Source organism: Hoplias malabaricus, chromosome 8, assembly GCF_029633855.1.
Source record: "Hoplias malabaricus isolate fHopMal1 chromosome 8, fHopMal1.hap1, whole genome shotgun sequence".
In the NCBI taxonomy this organism is placed as follows: Eukaryota; Metazoa; Chordata; class Actinopteri; order Characiformes; family Erythrinidae; genus Hoplias; species Hoplias malabaricus.
This window is the reverse complement of record NC_089807.1, coordinates 6,243,034-6,261,504: the sequence shown is the minus strand read 5'-3', so window position 1 is coordinate 6,261,504 and position 18,471 is coordinate 6,243,034. Positions and strand designations below refer to the sequence as shown.

General features: G+C 41.5%; 1 protein-coding gene across 1 annotated transcript in view; it reads left to right on the top strand.

The window, feature by feature from the left end:
* The window catches only part of atrnl1a (attractin-like 1a), a 301,564-nt gene that overhangs the window by 240,586 nt on the left and 42,507 nt on the right, over positions 1-18,471 (top strand). The window lies entirely within an intron of this gene.

Sequence of the window (18,471 nt, the reverse complement as noted above, 5' to 3'; positions counted from 1 at the left end):
AGCTGTAGTTAATGAACAGCATTCTAACATAACTGTCCTTGGTCAACATGCTTCCCATTGCCCCCCTCACTTTTGTGGCTTGGTGTTGAGTGCTTCAAAGTGGGTATAGAAATCAGTCTGGCCATGTGGAGTGTTGTCCTGGAAACCTGTGATGCTTTGCCGTTCTTGGCATGTGCTTTGAGTGTTGGTCCTTATAGTGGTAGCACTCCAACTTCAAACTGAATAGCCTCTTGATGGCTCTACATAACGCATAAATGACCTTCTTGTAGTCACCAGAATTGGTAGAAAATAAATGCAGTGGACCAAGCTCACAACAAGGACCACATCTCCCAGTAAATCCATGGCTTTGGTACAGATATGTCCTGATGTGTACAGTCTTCTCAGCGCATGTACTGATGATGTTGCTTGTTACTCCCACTCCATTTCCCTCAAGATCAACAGTGCAGTTCTCTTGCGTGCCACCAGCTTTAAGCAATTACCAATTAGTACTGTCATAGCAGTCCTGTAGCACTTGGTCGATGCCTTCAGCCCACAGTTTAAGACATGTATTCATTGGGGGAGCTTGTTTGAGGATGTGTCTGTATGCTGGGTAGAGAATGACTGTCAGACTGTCAGAAGTGCCCTTAATTTTTTCAATGCAAATGCTCAAGGGTGCTTGTCCTTCTGGATGGTAGATGTATATAACATGGTGGTACATTGGAGGACAATCCAGATATTGCAGTATGGTCTGTACTGACCACAAAATGGTGTTGACTGTCTGTTAATATTGGTCTACTGTCTCCAGGCCAAGTTTAGTCTTAGATTTTGGTCAAATTTTCTGTCTCTCATGATGCAAATAATCCCTGACACACTCAGCGACGTTGAGGTCTGGGCTCCGGATTGACCACTACGTACATTGCTCTCCATTGTTCACCTTTCCCTTTTTTTCTTGACACTTTCTTGGACGTCTTGACACTCCACATACTTTGAAACCCATGACGTTGAATGTAATTTCTCAAAGCGGAAGGACTGACACAACAACAGATGACTTCAGATCCAAAGCAAGAGTGGAGTCTGACGTTCTCCATTCTCTCTAAGATGAAAGATTTGTTGCTCTACTATGTCTTGCATAGTTGGTAGGAGTCTGTGTGCTGTTTAAATCCATGCAGGTGGATTATCTTTAGATACATTTTCCATAGAAACATATGTCAAGGGCAGGTTCTATTTAGGAACCCTAATATGGACTTTCATATCGAGTAGATCTTTTTACAACCCAGCTCTCCTTTTTCCTTCATCTTTCACGCTCATTCACTTTCACATTCACCAGCTCTTTCACTTTCCCTCTGTAGACTTTAGTGCCAGTAATGGCTCTTCAGGACCGAAAGGAATTGCCCCAATTACAAGACAGTTACATGACAATGGAGAGCAATGAGACAGTTGGGCATTTTTGGGTGGAGACTTGCATAATAGCCCACCGGGGTCAGGATTCTGCTGCCACCATCCATAAAATGATTTCACATTGTGGTCTCTTTCAGTTATAGTGAATAATGGTTCAATAGTACACAATGCGATAGAATGCAACTATAGTACCATAATACAATATTTACTGTACACCAATGAGAAATCCTGCAGGGGTATAATTTATCAGAGATGCACTTTTCACCCAGTGCTCTCTGGAAAAGCAGCAGATTGTGTTTGGGTTTGCTGTGGTGTTATTGATTGTTGCTGTATGAAACATGATGAAATATGAATGGTGGCTTGAACTTTCTTTTTTTTCCCTATCCCACATTTTGATACACAACTTTCTAAAAGTTTTCAACATGAACAATTTTCCATAAGTAAACACACTTCTGGAGTCTTAATTGAACACCTGTGGCCTGCTTTGATCACAAAGTCACAAGTCCCAAGCTCATTCTCGATCTTTTCTTTTTGTGTCTATTCTAGTTTTGTCTGTTTTTACTCAGTGCTCTTATTTCTCAGCACTCATTTTGTTTGTTTTGCTCCATTTAAGCTCATCTTTGCACCCTGACATTAACACAGGTGCAATGCTGTAATTGGAGAGAGTCAAAAAAGGGAACGGAACAATCCTGTAGTATCTGCCCTTGAACAGTAGCACGTTTTCTGACTAAAGAAGGCCACTAGAAACTGAATAAGTGGGCTTGTTTCAAAGTATGTGGGTTGGTAGGCTCCAGATACCCAGGTTAATGTACCCATGCCCTGATTTAGCTTTAAATCATCGTGCTCAATACTCTCAATGCCAAATGTCTGCCAAGACAGGTATGATGCCCTGTAGAATTGAGCTGTAAAAAAGCTGGATGTTGAATGGGAATCAAGTATGGGATTTTTTTTCCAGCCCTAGAGTATGATTATCTTTAAATTCTGGTCATTGTGCTGCTGCCTTGGTGATTATTGACTAAATGTCCAGAGGTGCTCATGGATGTCCCCTCCTCTTAGTGATCGATCAGAGGCCTGTGTCCTCTTCCTGGAACTCAATCAACGTCCTCTTCTCTCAGAGATTATCATAGATCTCTGCATTGACGTTTGTCTCGTCTTAGCACTGGATAACAATGTAACATTATCGTCCTAATTACTGCACTGAACACAGACTGAACTGGACATAATGAAGGGGGGACATTGTCCTGCCCCTTGTCTGGATGTCGCCTCTTAGAGATTGCCCCCTATCTAAAAAAAATAATAATAATGATAATAATAATAACAAATGGACAGTCAGAAGCAAACATAGCTGCTGAAACAAATAGTTCACTTAGAGTAACTACAGTACCGATTTTTGGATGATTACATACTGGACAGAGCTGCAGCTGACTAGAAAATTTTGTTCCACTAGACAGTGCGCATATTAACTACTGTTATTTTAATATTTTGATCAAAATACACCAGTGCAATTCTCCCCGGTCTATAAGGATCTTCTCAGAATTATCAGATTCTGTGACACTGTGTCAGTCTGTGTACCTTTTGATGTTTGGATTTCCATTTCTAATCTTGCAACCAAAAATTGGAGAATGACCCTTTTACCAATTTTGAACAATATAACAGGTTCACAGACCTTTCTCTGGCTGTCGCATTCACTTTACTTTCCCTGTTCACAGAGCTGCTGTGTTTTAAAAAGGACACCAGAGCTAAACAGATAAACCAATAAAGTCAGGAAAAAGTCATGGTTAATCCACTGTTTACAGCAGAGTCAGATTGTAGTTCAAATTTCAATTCAAATCAAATTTGTGATGTTGTCACAAAGCAGCTTCACAGAATTCCAGTAAGACAAAGTTTTGACATGAAATGTAAGAATGTAAAAATCCCCAGGTGAGTGATTCATTTGAAGTTTTCAGATCTTTGTTTGTTTTAAGTTTTAAGTCTGCTGCACAAATAGAAACTGAGTCTGACTCACTGAATCTTTGGCCAAGAGTTCCTGACTCCTAGACGCTCAAAGAATCGGTTCTTTGGGAGTTGACTCCTAATCAGTAAATGCCTTTAAGACTTTATTTTGCCTTCTCTCACTGTGCAGAGAAGCATTGGACAGCATGGTGGATTTGGAGCCATGCTCTGAAAGTAACTTGAAATATTTCACACAATATGTGCCTTGTGTTGCAGGAATTTGAGGAAGTAAGAGTTTTTATGTTTTAAGATAAAAACAGAGTCTACTCATCACACTGAATAAAATGAAAGCACTTTTTTATGTGCCTTGTTTTGTGTCTGTGTCATTGTTTGTTTTGATATTGAAGGATTAGAAACAGAAAACAAAATAACAATAGTTAAAAAACTTAGGGAAATAAGTCATTCGCCGGTTTTTTATTCCAGGATTAGAAACGAAAAAAAAAAATAATGAAAGGTAAAAAGACCATTGTCCACACCAAATTCTTCATTTTCATTTTTTTTTCTTTTGTCATGTTCTCTTATTTTTGCCATATTTCCTCAGTTTTCTTATTTATTTGCTCTGAATCTCTGATCTTTTCTCCATTTCTTTGTTCACATGTAATCAGTTCCCTTGATTCCACACCTAAAGTTTTGCTGTTTTCACTTGGTTTTCTTAGTTTTCCACACTTGTTTTGCCATATTTGCTTAGCTATCATATTTCTCAGCTCTTGATTTCTTTGTGTCTTCTCTTATTTCTCCACTCTTGTTGTCTGTTTGGTTTGTTGCTGTAATTGTAGATATTTGAATGATCTTTACCAGTTTAATGTTACACCAGAATGGGAGCAAAATCGGAATGGACGACTGAATTCCAGTTTTCTGACTAAGGCATCCCACAAAACACTCACTGGGTTGTGTTATTTCACTGTTTACAAGTTGAAAAGTTACTTTATTAATACCCGACGTACCAAATAGGATGGTCCTGGATGAATAGTGGTGTTTTGTCCAAGTCTTTGAACAATATCATAGAAACCATATTTTTAATGAAGACAAAGGCCCATTTCTTATCTGTGATGACAGAGTAAACAATTTTGTCATCAGAATCTGGGGCGGAAATTAGCCCAGCTTATCAGAGCAGGTCATTGTGCCGAACCACATGGAGTTCCACTGGAAAGAGCACAGAGGCATTGTGGGAGTTTATGACTCTGATATCAGATTCATCACAAGGAAAGTGTTGGCTCCCAGTGGAAGCTCTTCTTTCTGTGTTGAATAGTGATTCACTTGAATGTCACCTCTGTCTTTAGCCTTGAGGGTGAGGATGTGATGTGATTGTCTGAAGGATATCTGGTTTCTTTGGAAGAAAACACAGTAATGCATTAATAATCATATTCAGTGATCATCAAGGGCAAAAAATACACTCATGTGCTAATTGTCTTAGTTCAACTGAGCTACCAAAGCTTTCTCCCATCCAAGTTCTGGCCCAAACCAGCTTAGCTTCAGTGGATTTCAATGTTCTGGTGTTCAGATGCTGTAGTTGCTGGAATCTGGATAGAGATTCTTTATTAAACCCATTTTACCCATGACTACACTCATATGGTGGACCTGGAGCCTATAAAAATCAATATACTATTTAATCTTATGTCAGTTGCTCTTCATAAAATAATTTTTAAATATGGGTTATTGGGTAGAATAAATGGCAGATTGAGTCTTTAAGCAGTGTGTCCTGAATGCTGCATTTTGACGTACTGCCTGTCTCTCTGCTAGCACTTGTTTCTATGAGTGTGTCATGGATTCTTCAGGTAGATTTAAGCTCACTCTTCTGGTTGAGTTTGCCTTCTGTCAGATTGGATTTATGCAGAGTGGGGTTGATAACGTTAATGTTGCTGATAGAATTCATTCTATAGTTCACAGAAGCATGAAGAAACAGAAACATAGGAAATTGAGCTTTCTGAGCAGTGAAGGTAATAGTGAGGGAAGATATGACTTATTCCCACAATACTCCAGATGCTGTTAGGTTTCACAATAAAGGGTTTAAGGTTGTTTTGTAGAATATATGTAAAATTTCAAAGCTGAATGGACCAGCCATTAAACAAACAGGACAATGAGTCTAAGCAGCTTCTACGGTTACAGAATCGAAACCAAATAGACGAGGAAGAAAATATATGACTAGATAGAGAGCTTTGTGTGGAAGTATGGACATTTCTGGGCTTATCATTGATCTGGGTGTTCTTAGTGGAAATGAGTTTAATTGTTTTTCAGAACCATTATTGTTTCTGTGCCGAGGTCTACGTATTTAGAGAGCCCTGCTTGTGACATCCTCTCATTGAAATCAAGCTGTGAGGACAGCTTAATTTATTGGAATAAGATCTGTAGGAGCAACTTATTGAGGCATGGAACTAATAATGGGTTGCAGTTATGTATAAATAATACATTTAATACGTTAGCATGATTTTAATATGGCATTTGAAAGACTTAATGATAAGACTCAATAATTATTCTGAATGATACAAAAAGGGGCCAGAACAGCTTAAAGCATGAGAACCCTGCTGCAGGGGCATCCAAACCCAGGCTAATATCAAGCGTTAACATAGTGATGCCATTGTCAATCATTCTATGATTTTACCCAACTTCTCAGTTCAGAGCAGTAGGGGGGAGGGATTTATGGAGTATATTAACAATATTAATTACTTTACTATGCTATAAAAATATATAGAAAAATATTTACTATGTGTTCTGTGGCATACATTATAATATACTTTAAAAAAAACATGGACAGTGGCTGTAGAGTATGGAAATGACTTAAAGGGAGAGAAGACCAAATAATGTTCAGGAATGGCTTAACAATTTTAAAAGGGATAAGTTACAAAATGAGGCATGTGAACATCGTAATAACGTGTGAAAAACGTGTAATTGAATTCATGGGAATAACTTGGTAAAGTGTAAGAATGAGATTAAAATGTTTTCCCATTTTTAATTCTCATTCCTTAAGTTGGTCTCATGACTTTATTTATTTATTAAGTCACCAGCAGGGCTCCATATATTTGGACAAAATCAAAATAAATTCTTGGAATGTGTCTTAAACTTATCCAGAGTTCAAAACTGGTGACATTTACCGAAGCTAATTACCACTGCGTGCAAATACGAGTGAACAGAAAACAACTGAAACTCTTCTGTTCACTCCAGTTCAATCTTCACAGCGTGGGAGATCACATGACCCTTCAGTAATGCGTTGGTGGTTCTGTGGCAGAGTTTTCACCTACAGGATTCCATACCAGAGAGTGGTGTCAGGCTGGAAGAGCGTGCCATATGTGGAGCTTGGACTTGCGCAGGAGTAGGCATCTCTAGTGGGGATTGTGGCACAAAAGTAGCAGTTTTGTCTCTCTTTTGGGTTTTGTGTTTTCCCCAATGAAAATAAAAGGCACTGGACGACAGCCTGGCTCTCTGTGCTCTAGGCCAAACCTCTCTCCTGTGTCACTGTCAGGGAGATGAAGTATAGGATACTTCTTGTGCCCAGTCACTGTCTTGGAAGCAGATATCAACTCAGCCATTAAAACTGGAGCAAAGACAGCAGGGAGTATGACATCTGGTTGCTTAAGGTCCACCAGCCATCGATAGTTCCACCGTGCCACCCCTGTCATGCCCTGGGCTTGGAACAATTCGATTGAGGCATGAGTCCTGGTGATCCAGTGGGCCTGGTGAAAAAATGTATCCCTCCTGCTGTGTCTACCTCTGACAGGGATCCAGACAGGGACATTTGCACCTTCATCAGGTACATGGTTTAGCCGAAGAGTGCTACCATACTTGTACATTATACCCTCGGAGAGTTCAGGGCCACTGATACAACAGTGGAGTTGTACACTCACTGCATACGCCACTTCAGCATGGCTGGCTTAAAGACTGAGACATTGTTGAGGTCTGTGGCCAGATGAAAATGCTTAAGCACCTTCTCTACTCTGTCCAGCAGCTCTGTGGGTTGTGGTATTTTGGTCCTGCAGTGGTCTTATATGTTGCTTGGTGGGATTGGCTGGATGGATACCACAGAACACATACCACAGTCCTCCTGATTCACCACAGAGAAGGCAGTGGAGACGAGCTGGCAGAGAGTGCTGAACAGAGGATAATGCTCAGAGGTGCACTCCCATTTAAAAAAAAAAAAAAAAAAAAAGCGCCCTAGGCAGTGGAACAAGTTACGTTTAACAATGATGTTGCTGTTGTAATGTTACCCATGAGGCACAAGTGTTTGCAAGGTGCCCAGATGTGGCCTTAGCCAGATTGGAAGGGGTAGTCCTCCAGGCCAATTTAGTTGTCCTCCAGTCCTCCCAATTTAGTTGTTCACCAAGAATGCAGTCCAGGATCTAAATGGAACACAACAGCCTCTAAATTCAAAATACAGCAAAAATAAAGAACATTATATTAAAGAAACTGATTTTGATCATTAAATAACATACTGGTTGTTTAAATGGAGGTGAAAAAAGTGGCTGTTCTCACCTATCCATCCAGTAGTAACCTGCCTTTTTCACAACACCGTCACTGTATCTTTTAGCCAATCCTTGGTACATTGGCTCCAAGGATCTCTCTCTGTTTCCGATGAAACCATCAGCCAGTTTTCATTCATGACTGCATAACTGGACATGACCCCAGATGCCAGCGTAACTTTCCATGAAACGGGTGAAGTCGGGTAGAAAGTGGACACAGAGACACCACACCAGCCTTCTGGATAATCATATGATCTGAAAGAATGTGGCTCTTTTTGCTTCCTGCTTGATGGTCTTCTGTCCATACACGCCAGCCTCAGCATCACTAACACTTTCTATGGCATGCAGGTATGCCAGGTGAGCTCGCTCATACTTGAGGTGCATGAGCTCATTCACCTGGTTTGCCATATAGGTTGAGGACTTGCCAGTGAACCTCAGTTCAGCCATCACAGACTTGCAAATGGCCGCCTTATGATTGAGGAATGCAGACAGAAGGTTCGTGAAGCGCTTTGGCAACTTCTCCAGCCATTGTGGACCGTCAGCAAACTAGTTCCTCCAGCAGGCCTTGCAGCAGAGTCGTGAGGACTATATGTAATACTGACCACTGGTGCCAACAATCACATGAGGCCTGCCCACACTGGCAGAGCATAGCCGGATATAATTGTTTCTTAGTCTGACCTTGTCACACTCTGGCTTCTACATGAAAAATGTGTGGAGCTGGAAGAAGTTGGGGGATGGGAGCTCACCTGCCATATCAATGAGCTCAGGTTGTGAAGGAAGGCACCACAGTGAAATTGATTTCTCTGGGTTCCGCACAGCCCGAGATCCTGAAGCTCTGTAGCTCCACTCATGTTCATGGCCAGGCAGCGGAACGGGAACAAGTGGTTGAGCTGAGGGAACTAGAAAACCAAATGATACTTTGAGAGTTAAGGCAACATCTTAGCATCAGGATTTGCATCTGCATCTTGCATTGTTTTTACCATCAATTGGTGATAACTGAAAGTGAGCAACTGTATCAGGTGGGGGTTTGTACAGCGACGCAGATGCAACTACAGCAGACAAAATCAGTTAGGTAAGTACTCACAATGTAAAGATGTCGGTGTTAGTAGAAACTCTTCCTTCTCCAGCTTCTCGTAGCTTTGCAGTGTATTTCTCACAAACACACATATTTACTATCCTAACCATTACTTATTAGTCTGAGTGGGAAGGGCAATATGGCATGTTGAACAACCATGCATTCAAGTGTTAATACCCAAAATTGCTTAATTTGTTTTTGACATACCATCCATACAGAACAACAGTGCACACTTACCATCCCTGTGGTTGGAGTCAGTTCAATATGGTGGGGATCAATTCATAGTCCCTAGGACTGTTAGTATAACATATCCATACACATATATAACACACAGTATAAAACAACATACATCCATATTGTTAGAGGAACATGACCAGAACATAAACAGTATAACAGTTTAACTCAAGTTTCCGTTTTGGAGGACAATTCCTTATGTAAAACAAATGGTACTCCAGTCCTGAAACCATTATTTATAAACCTGTCTTTGCTGTTGGTGACACTCCTGAAGTGGCTGCTGGCACAGAAACTGGTAACCACAGACTCAGGAAAATAAATGGGGAGATGTCAGATACCAACCTGACTTAACCATTGTGAACTCTGTCTTTTGGTAAGTGCAGTGTAGTTATCTGTTAGTTATCAGTGTAGTAGCTCTGTATCTGTATCTTATGCTCAGCATTGCCCTCAGACAAGAATTAGAGTGTAAAACAAAAAGTCTGTCCAATTTAAGATGAGTTAAAAGCATGTCATGTGTATATTTAAGCAGTTATATACTAGGAAAATGTGGATATAAATATGAATAAAATAACGTATGCATAGATTTATCTGGGGCCCTTGCAGAATGCTCAGCAGCAGGTGTAGAAACAGAAGCCCACTGCTGCCTTTTCCGCAGGTACTGCTGTAGCTTGTACATGAGCGTCCTTTGGACACATCTCTACCCCATGATAAAGTCTGTGTAGCCATCAGCTCTCCTATACCATATCTCCTCTTCCATGTGCTCTTGGCCTGGGAGCCAACGCCAACCAGCTGGTCATCTTCGTATGCTGCTGCCACAGCCAAAGCATTGTCCCGCACTCGGGCTTCCATCATGGGCATAGACTTGTCCTGCAGAGTGGGGTTGCCCTTAATACGTCTAGCTTCTGGAGACGGCTCCTAGAGGATAAATCCAAGTGGTTCCTTGCAGAACAGAGCACAGACCCTCCCTTGGAAGAACATCTTGACCTACAATAAATAAATAAATATATTTTTTTTATTATTTTATGAAATTACTTGGGAAGCAAATACTGATATTATAGAGATTTCTCATATAATATTTGAAATCAAGTAAGCGAGAGTTAGTGTGTATGCATGTGTGTGTGTGTAAGTAGGTGGAAAAGTGTGTGCAAGTTCAAGAGCAGTGTTCCTAGATTCCTAGAAATCTAGAAAACAATTATATTTGATAAAATTGTAATCATTCAATTTCTATGAATTTCTGTTGTCTATCTGAAAGCCTATTCTGGTTCATATATTTTCACAAATGTACAGGCTATTTTTGCATAATTAGTACATAACCACTATAAAGTAAAGCACAATTACGGGGGGGAGGAGGGTGGGACATAAATTAGAATGCATCTTGTCTTCTGTCTGAGTCCGGTCACAACACCTCATCAACTTCCCAAGCAATGTCCCAGCAGTGACATATCCACCCCTGGCACGCTCCCTCCTCAATGTCACCACAGGCCTCCTCCATTGCCTGTAGAAGTGGGATGCATTGGTGGGGCTGCCAATCATATACCTTCCACCTCCACACTGAAAAGAACTCCTCAATGCAATTCTGGAATGAAGTGAAATCAAGGAATTGCCAGTTTTGGATTTGAACAGCCCGGTGGAAACTAACATTGTACCAGACAACAACGTATCTGGACTGCTCTGGTCCCTCCCCCTGGTGATGGGGATTAACAATGTTGTGCAGTGTGTCAAGGAAGATGATGATGTGTACTGTGTTTTATGGAGCAAGGGTGGCATGATGATGAACAACACCGTTCTGGCTTATAGCTGCACACATTGTGAGTTTGCCACCACAATGTCCAGGAACACGGATGATGGCACTGTTTCCTATAATGTTCCTCCCCCTGCACCTTTTTTTGGCAAGATGGAAGCCAGCTCCATCAGTGTAAAGGCACTTGTGTTCCACAGAAGCTGAGCCTAGCGCCATCACCCTCAGAAACCAAACATTACAGCACTGTATATCAGTATGAAATATAAAGTACTCAATATTATGTTGCACAGGGCAATGGATTACAGTACCAGTGAGAGGATAGCATAGCATACCTGCACATATTCATATTCACCCGTTCAGAGTTGCGCTGAAACGGGTCTCTGTATATCTGCTTCATCTTACTTGATGTCTGTGAAGGAGACGGCACAGTGCAGATAAACTCACGGAATGGATATGGCTAAATGTGACATCTTCTGTAATGATGTATTGTCGTATTTGTTGAAGGCGTATGCTGTTGTCTGCTCTGACCATATTTATGATGTGGCCTGTTCCTGCTCTGGGGTGAACAGCCACCTTCTTCCTCCAGTAAGGGGCTAGTCTTGCAGTTTTGCAGAAACATGATGTGAATGGTTATTAGTGTAAAGTGAAATGCTACTCCAAATAATGATCTGGCACTACACTGCACAGCTTAAATATTTGAGTGGAAGAGCAGACAAACTAAACTAATGTCAGTAGAGAGTATTTAGGAGCAGTAATTAAGTGAGTGAGTAATTTGGTGTACCAAGGTGTTATTTGGCACCACCGCCATGAGATGCACCCCCTCTAAAAACCAAGAGATAACAATAGTGGTGCTGTGCCAAATTTGGTGTTGTACAGACCCTTTAAAGTGTGGATGCATCTCGTGGCGGGGGTACAGAATTCGGCACAACACTGCTATCGTTATCTCTTACCGAGCAAGCTATGCTAACAATATCAACACTACGCTCTCAAACAATGTTATGAGGTAGGAACTCTACACATAACTATTAATAAAACATGTTCATTCATTATTCAGCCACCATTTTTATCAAAATAGCTATACCAATGTTAACAATATCAACACATTACTGGCAATACCACACAGGGGAGTTGTGCCAAAAATATATTGCATCCATAGTGGTTTAGCACTACCACAGAATGGGAAACGGTTCAGGGCCTTTTAGCTAAAACATTCTCTGCTCTGGCACCGGAAGCCTGGGTTAAATTCCGGGTCAAAGCAACATTAATTTTTACTTCTTTAAAGTGGGATTTTTATACAGAGAAACATCAGCTCTGATGCTGCAACACCGCGAGTTACACACAAACACTCTCTATTCACTTTAGTCCACCATACCCCCTGATAGAATTTGCAGTAACTTGGCAAAGTACAGACGCTTTTGCGTTGGTTTAAATGTGAAAAGTCTATTTTGTGTGTTTTATACAAAAACGTGAAAAATAACAAACATTGAAGGTGCAAAGTTTGATTTATATGTTTTAAACAAATTAAGTTATGAATAATAAATTCAGTCTTAGTCACTTTTTTTTTTAATGAGGAAGAGAAAGCTCTATAAAAGATGGCGAATAATGCTAATATTAGCCTCAAAAGCTGACACATGGTGGAAAATAAATGTTTGAATACAAAAAGTGAGAATAAGCAAACATCAGCCTCCTAAAACACTATTTAAAGTGGAAGGGAGAATCAATAAGGAAGATATAAGTCTGGGCTAGTGACATATAACACTATAAGTGCAGTGAGCTGGACATTTATTTCACCGCTGTGACTGACAGACTGACTTTACTCTGAGCGCAGTGTGTGTTTTGGTGTGGGATGTATGTTTGTGTGTCGATAATTGCTGTAGTTGTAATCTATATGAAGTGATCCACTGTGTTTACTTTGTGTTAACTTCCAGTGACAAAGATGGCCGCTCCATTGTGGTCATGGAAAATAAGGTGAATTCCCAGCAGACACAGTTACGTTGTGACTACCTATTGGGGACCTTATCATTACTCACACACACACATAAAAACTGTGAGATTTAAATGGTTTCATTAGGAGTTCAAATGAAATAAATATAATTATGGATCTCTGACCCAGCTTTCCATGTCACATTTGTAAAAAGAGCTGGTGGAAGAGCCCAGGCCACATCCTAAATAGTGCACATCACAGGTATAAAAAATATACAGACCATAATTGGAAAGTAATTCAAGAAGGAAACCTTAAACTTACAGCTCACAAAAATTATTTTTGACATACAATGCACCACGTGTGTGCACAACTCGTTATTGTATGACTGACAATGCCCTACGGATGATGTAGTGAGACGTTTGGGATTTAGGCATTGGTAACCACTCTCACTGATCGCTCACACTTCCAGACAAGGATAACTACTTTATTAAACTTTAAGCCAAACCAGAGGAGTATTTTAGACAGATAGCGTGATTAAACATTATCCTCCAAGAATGTGTTCTACTCTCAGAGCGCAGGGACAGCGGGATCAGATTATTTACCTGTAAACAAAGAAAAAACTGAGACAAAGTTATGTGTGGCTTGTGTCTGTAGTCACTTTCACAGTAAAACAACAAATGAGTGAAATAAGACGATTACTGAAGCTTGTATATGATTTAGACAAAAGAGCAGAGGAACACATTCGAGTCTAACATGCTAACACATGCAACATGCTAACAGTTTCCAACTGATCTTATGATGAAAATGGTAATGTGTTTTTTTCTCCTCATTTTACTGCACAGCTTCAAATAGGAATGGGGTTTGTGTGCTTCTGGGTGTTGTAAAACTCTCTCCAGCGCAGGAACTGTGTGTTAGATAAATCTGTCTTTCCCATTCGTTTACATTAGTGCTGTGTTCTAAAACCAGACAACCGGTCCCCAATATGGCACCCGCACCGTCACTGCAACCCATGAATTGTTTTTGGTGCCCACAACATTGTCTGCTTGGTGCTCGTAATATTGTCACAACGTTGAAATATAATTCCTCAGAAGGCTATAACAACATTCTGGGAGGTTGTGACAAACTTCTTCACACAACGTCCCAACTTTTTGACGTTGTGTTTGCTGTATACAGGCTATGGTTATACACAGAGATGAAAAAGAGATGAGCTCTTAAAGTACTGCTCTGCTTTTTCTGTCTAATTTTGTATGTATTAAAGGGGATATTCTACCTTTTTTTTCTCAAGTTGAACACATGTTCTAAATTAAACATCTGTGACCTGCTTTGGTCAAAAACCACAAAGATCAAACCCCACAGCAGCATTCTTCCATGTATAAACAGCCCTGTTCAGAACTGCCGGTTTCAATGTCTGTTCCTTTAAATGATAATAAGCCTGGTGCAATGCTGTGATTGGAGAGACTCGGAGGAGGCAGGACAAGTCTAAAATTAGAACAACTTGTTATACACAATACAGACCTCGGCAGCCCGCAAAAAAACTGACAGGGTGGTCTTTTTTCACCAGTTGTGGTTTGTTGTGTTTCAGATAATTACACTAATGGGCTCATGCACTGAGTAAGAAGTAAATATTTCATATGCTGTTTTTAGGACATTTTTGCAGATTTAGATAAACAAAAAGCATGCGTTAAAAAACGAATAAATATTGTTAACATGTCAGTGTGGTGTTGTTTATACTCTATAAGATGTATAAGCCATTAGCGCCATGGCTGAGGATTTTCACTTTGAAGCTGCAGTGTCTCAGAGACATGAATTCAGAAAAACAGGGATTTTTTTTGCATCACACGTCTAAGAAACCAATACTGACAGCTTGTGGCAGGAGCTTTTAAGATGCAGGAGAGCAGTGTATGACTGGGCAGAGATAGAGGTGAGGGTTTTTAAGGCATTAGGTATTTATCTCTTTAAAATATTTTCTACATCTGCGGTTCTGACATAATGGGGACTTCAATGTTCATCATGATTACAGTTTTAAAAAATTGAAATATATACATTTGTAAAAAAAAATAATTTGATTAAGAATAATATAGGGCGGCACGGTGGTGCAGCAGGTAGTGTCGCAGTCACACAGCTCTAAGGGCTTGGAGGTAGTGGGTTCGATTCCCGCTCCGGGTGACTGTCTGTGAGAAGTTTGGGTGTTCTCCCTGTGTCTGTGTGGGTTTCCTCCGGGTGACTGTCTGTGAGGAGTGTGGTGTGTTCTCCCTGTGTCTGTGTGGGTTTCCTCCGGGTGACTGTCTGTGAGGAGTGTGGTGTGTTCTCCCTGTGTCTGCGTGGGTTTCCTCCGGGTGACTGTCTGTGAGGAGTGTGGTGTGTTCTCTCTGTGTCTGTTTGGGTTTCCTCCAGGTGACTGTCTTTTGAGGAGTGTGGTGTGTTCTCTCTGTGTCTGCGTGGGTTTCCTCCGGGTGACTGTCTGTGAGGAGTGTGGTGTGTTCTCTCTGTGTCTGCGTGGGTTTCCTCCGGGTGACTGTCTGTGAGGAGTGTGGTGTGTTCTCCCTGTGTCTGCGTGGGTTTCCTACGGGTGACTGTCCGTGAGGAGTGTGGTGTGTTCTCCCTGTGTCTGCGTGGGTTTCCTCCAGGTGACTGTCTGTGAGGAGTGTGGTGTGTTCTCCCTGTGTCTGCGTGGGTTACCTCCGGGTGACTGTCTGTGAGGAGTGTGGTGTGTTCTCCCTGTGTCTGCGTGGGTTTCCTCCGGGTGACTGTCTGTGAGGAGTTGGTGTGTTCTCCCTGTGTCTGCGTGGGTTTCCTCCGGGTGACTGTCTGTGAGGAGTGTGGTGTGTTCTCTCTGTGTCTGTTTGGATTTCCTCCAGGTGACTGTCTGTGAGGAGTGTGGTTTGTTCTCTCTGTGTCTGTGTGGGTTTCCTCCGGGTGACTGTCTGTGAGGAGTGTGGTGTGTTCTCTCTGTGTCTGCGTGGGTTTCCTCCGGGTGACTGTCTGTGAGGAGTGTGGTGTGTTCTCTCTGTGTCTGCGTGGGTTTCCTCCGGGTGACTGTCTGTGAGGAGTGTGGTGTGTTCTCCCTGTTTCTGCGTGGGTTTCCTCCGGGTGACTGTCTGTGAGGAGTGTGGTGTGTTCTCCCTGTGTCTGCGTGGGTTTCCTCCGGGTGACTGTCTGTGAGGAGTGTGGTGTGTTCTCCCTGTGTCTGCGTGGGTTTCCTCCGGGTGACTGTCTGTGAGGAGTGTGGTGTGTTCTCCATGTATCTGCGTGGGTTTCCTCCGGGTGACTGTCTTTGAGGAGTGTGGTGTGTTCTCCCTGTGTCTGCGTGGGTTTCCTCCGGGTGAATGTCTGTGAGGAGTGTGGTGTGTTTTCCCTGTGTCCGTGTGGGTTTCCTCCGGGTGACTGTCTGTGAGGAGTGTGGTTTGTTCTCCCTGTGTCTGTGTGGGTTTCCTCCGGGTGACTGTCTGTGAGGAGTGTGGTGTGTTTTCCCTGTGTCCGTGTGGGTTTCCTCCGGGTGACTGTCTGTGAGGAGTGTGGTGTGTTTTCCCTGTGTCTGCGTGGGTTTCTTCCGGGTGCTCCGGTTTCCTCCCACAGTCCAAAAACACACATTAGTAGGTGGATTGGCGACTCAAAAATGTCCGTAGGTGTGAGTGAGTGTGTGTGCGTTTCCCTGTGAAGGACTGGCGCCCCCTCCAGGGTGTATTCCCGCCTTGCGCCCAATGACTCCAGGTAGACTCTGGACCCACCGCGACCCTGAACTGGATAAGGGTTACAGATAATGAATGAATGAATGAAGAATAATATATTTATTACAATTTTTAAATAATAATTATATTAATTTATTCACTCATTAATAAATACATAATCAGGTTCCAGAATCTAAAGCTTCCTAAATAGAATTTCAAATGTTAATCAAAAACGACAAAGACAGAGTGCACACTAATTTCTCTGAGAACTGGGAGTATTTTTGCTGAAGTGCTTCTCGGAACAAATAACCACCCGATGGACACTGGATTAATGCCTTTCTGTTGCAGAATATAATTTGCTGCACAAAATGGAACAATGGTCTTTTGAACTTTCCCACTGTGATAAACAGCAGGAGCCTTTCCCACACTCAAGAGCTTACACACATTACACACACCCACACTCACACACACCTCCATCCTGAGACAACAATTGTTTACAGCTTGTGGTGGTTAATTATGCATTTTATATGGCAGTTACTGGCCCAGGCGAGAGATGCCACAGTGTCCTTTTCGTCCTCCTGAAGGACTTGTCAAGGGACATAAACCACAGTTCAAACACAGGCCCGTATATGTGCTACATGTTACAAACACACACACACACACACACACACACACCACAGTTTTTACGACCACTCTGCAATTGTCCAGACATATGAATTAGCCATTAGCACCTTGGCCTCATTCGCTTTTACTGTGCGATCGCAACAACTAAAAAGAGCGTCATTTTACCCACATCCCATTAGTGAAGTCCCAGACCGACATACTTCAGCATATCAAACTACAAATAAATCAGTCAATTAACTTTCAATTTAAACTTAGAGAACATTTACACTGTCGCCAAGGAATCTGAGGTTAAAGGAACAAGATAAACAACTATGACACTTAAAAATAAAGAACACTATACTCTGCAAGAAACCAAACACAAGAAATCAGTAAAACAGTCATATAAAATTGTGATAATAAAAGAAAACAAAAGTAATGATAAAAACTGTTAAATAACCTGAAAATAGAAATATTAGCAACAGCGAAATAAGTAATAAAAAAGACTAATAGACAATTAAAAAATTATTAAATTAACAATGCCATTAGCATTACTCTGTTTCTTTAGGAACATGTTGTAAAGAATAGAATCTGAGGTGTGTTCATTAGCTTCCTCTCGTCTCAGATGTAGTGGATGGAAGTCCATCACTCTAAAGTTTGCAGTTTCATTACTCCTCAGCCCAGTGCTGGGGGTTTATACCCCTTTAGCCTAGGCTTGACATTGGCCATGATGACTCTAAAGGCAATGAAGATAATTCTGGGGAAGAAACATCTGTGTAACACACAGAGGCTTCAGGCTGAGGCCCTTTGTTTTTTTCCCTATTTACTGAGCTAGGGCTCCTTTACAAACACTTGACCTTTTTCCAGTGAACTCTTTATGGAGCAGGTGTCAACGATGGAGCCATGGAGTAAGGCAAAGATAATCACTGAGTTGTTAAGCTAAACTTTTGTGTTTGTATTTTTCCTGCTGTCACTGTGGATTCAGTTGTACATTTAATGTAGCATTGTAAGTGTACATTCTTTTAAAATGTTATAAAGCGAGCAGAAGCCTTGTGTATGCAGTTACTTTAAGCTGCGTCATTCCTGCCTCACACTACATTCATTTGGGAATGGAACGACCTAGAGCAGGTGAACATGAGTCTGATGCCTCCAGGCCAAGTGCCCAGTGTAGGATAATGGGGTATAAAGGCCAACTCTAGGCTGTGTAGCAGTGGAACTGTGTTCTCTGGAGTGACACTTTGTGAAGAGTTAAAGTGTTAGTTGTGATCCAGTTGTATGCCATCATATATTTACTGAAATGTTCCCGTATTTAGTACAAAGCTTTCCCAGAAGAGTGTGAGGAGACAAACTCCCTGTTAATATCCAGTGGATGAGCAGGTGTGCACAAACTCTTCATGAGTGTGATGTTT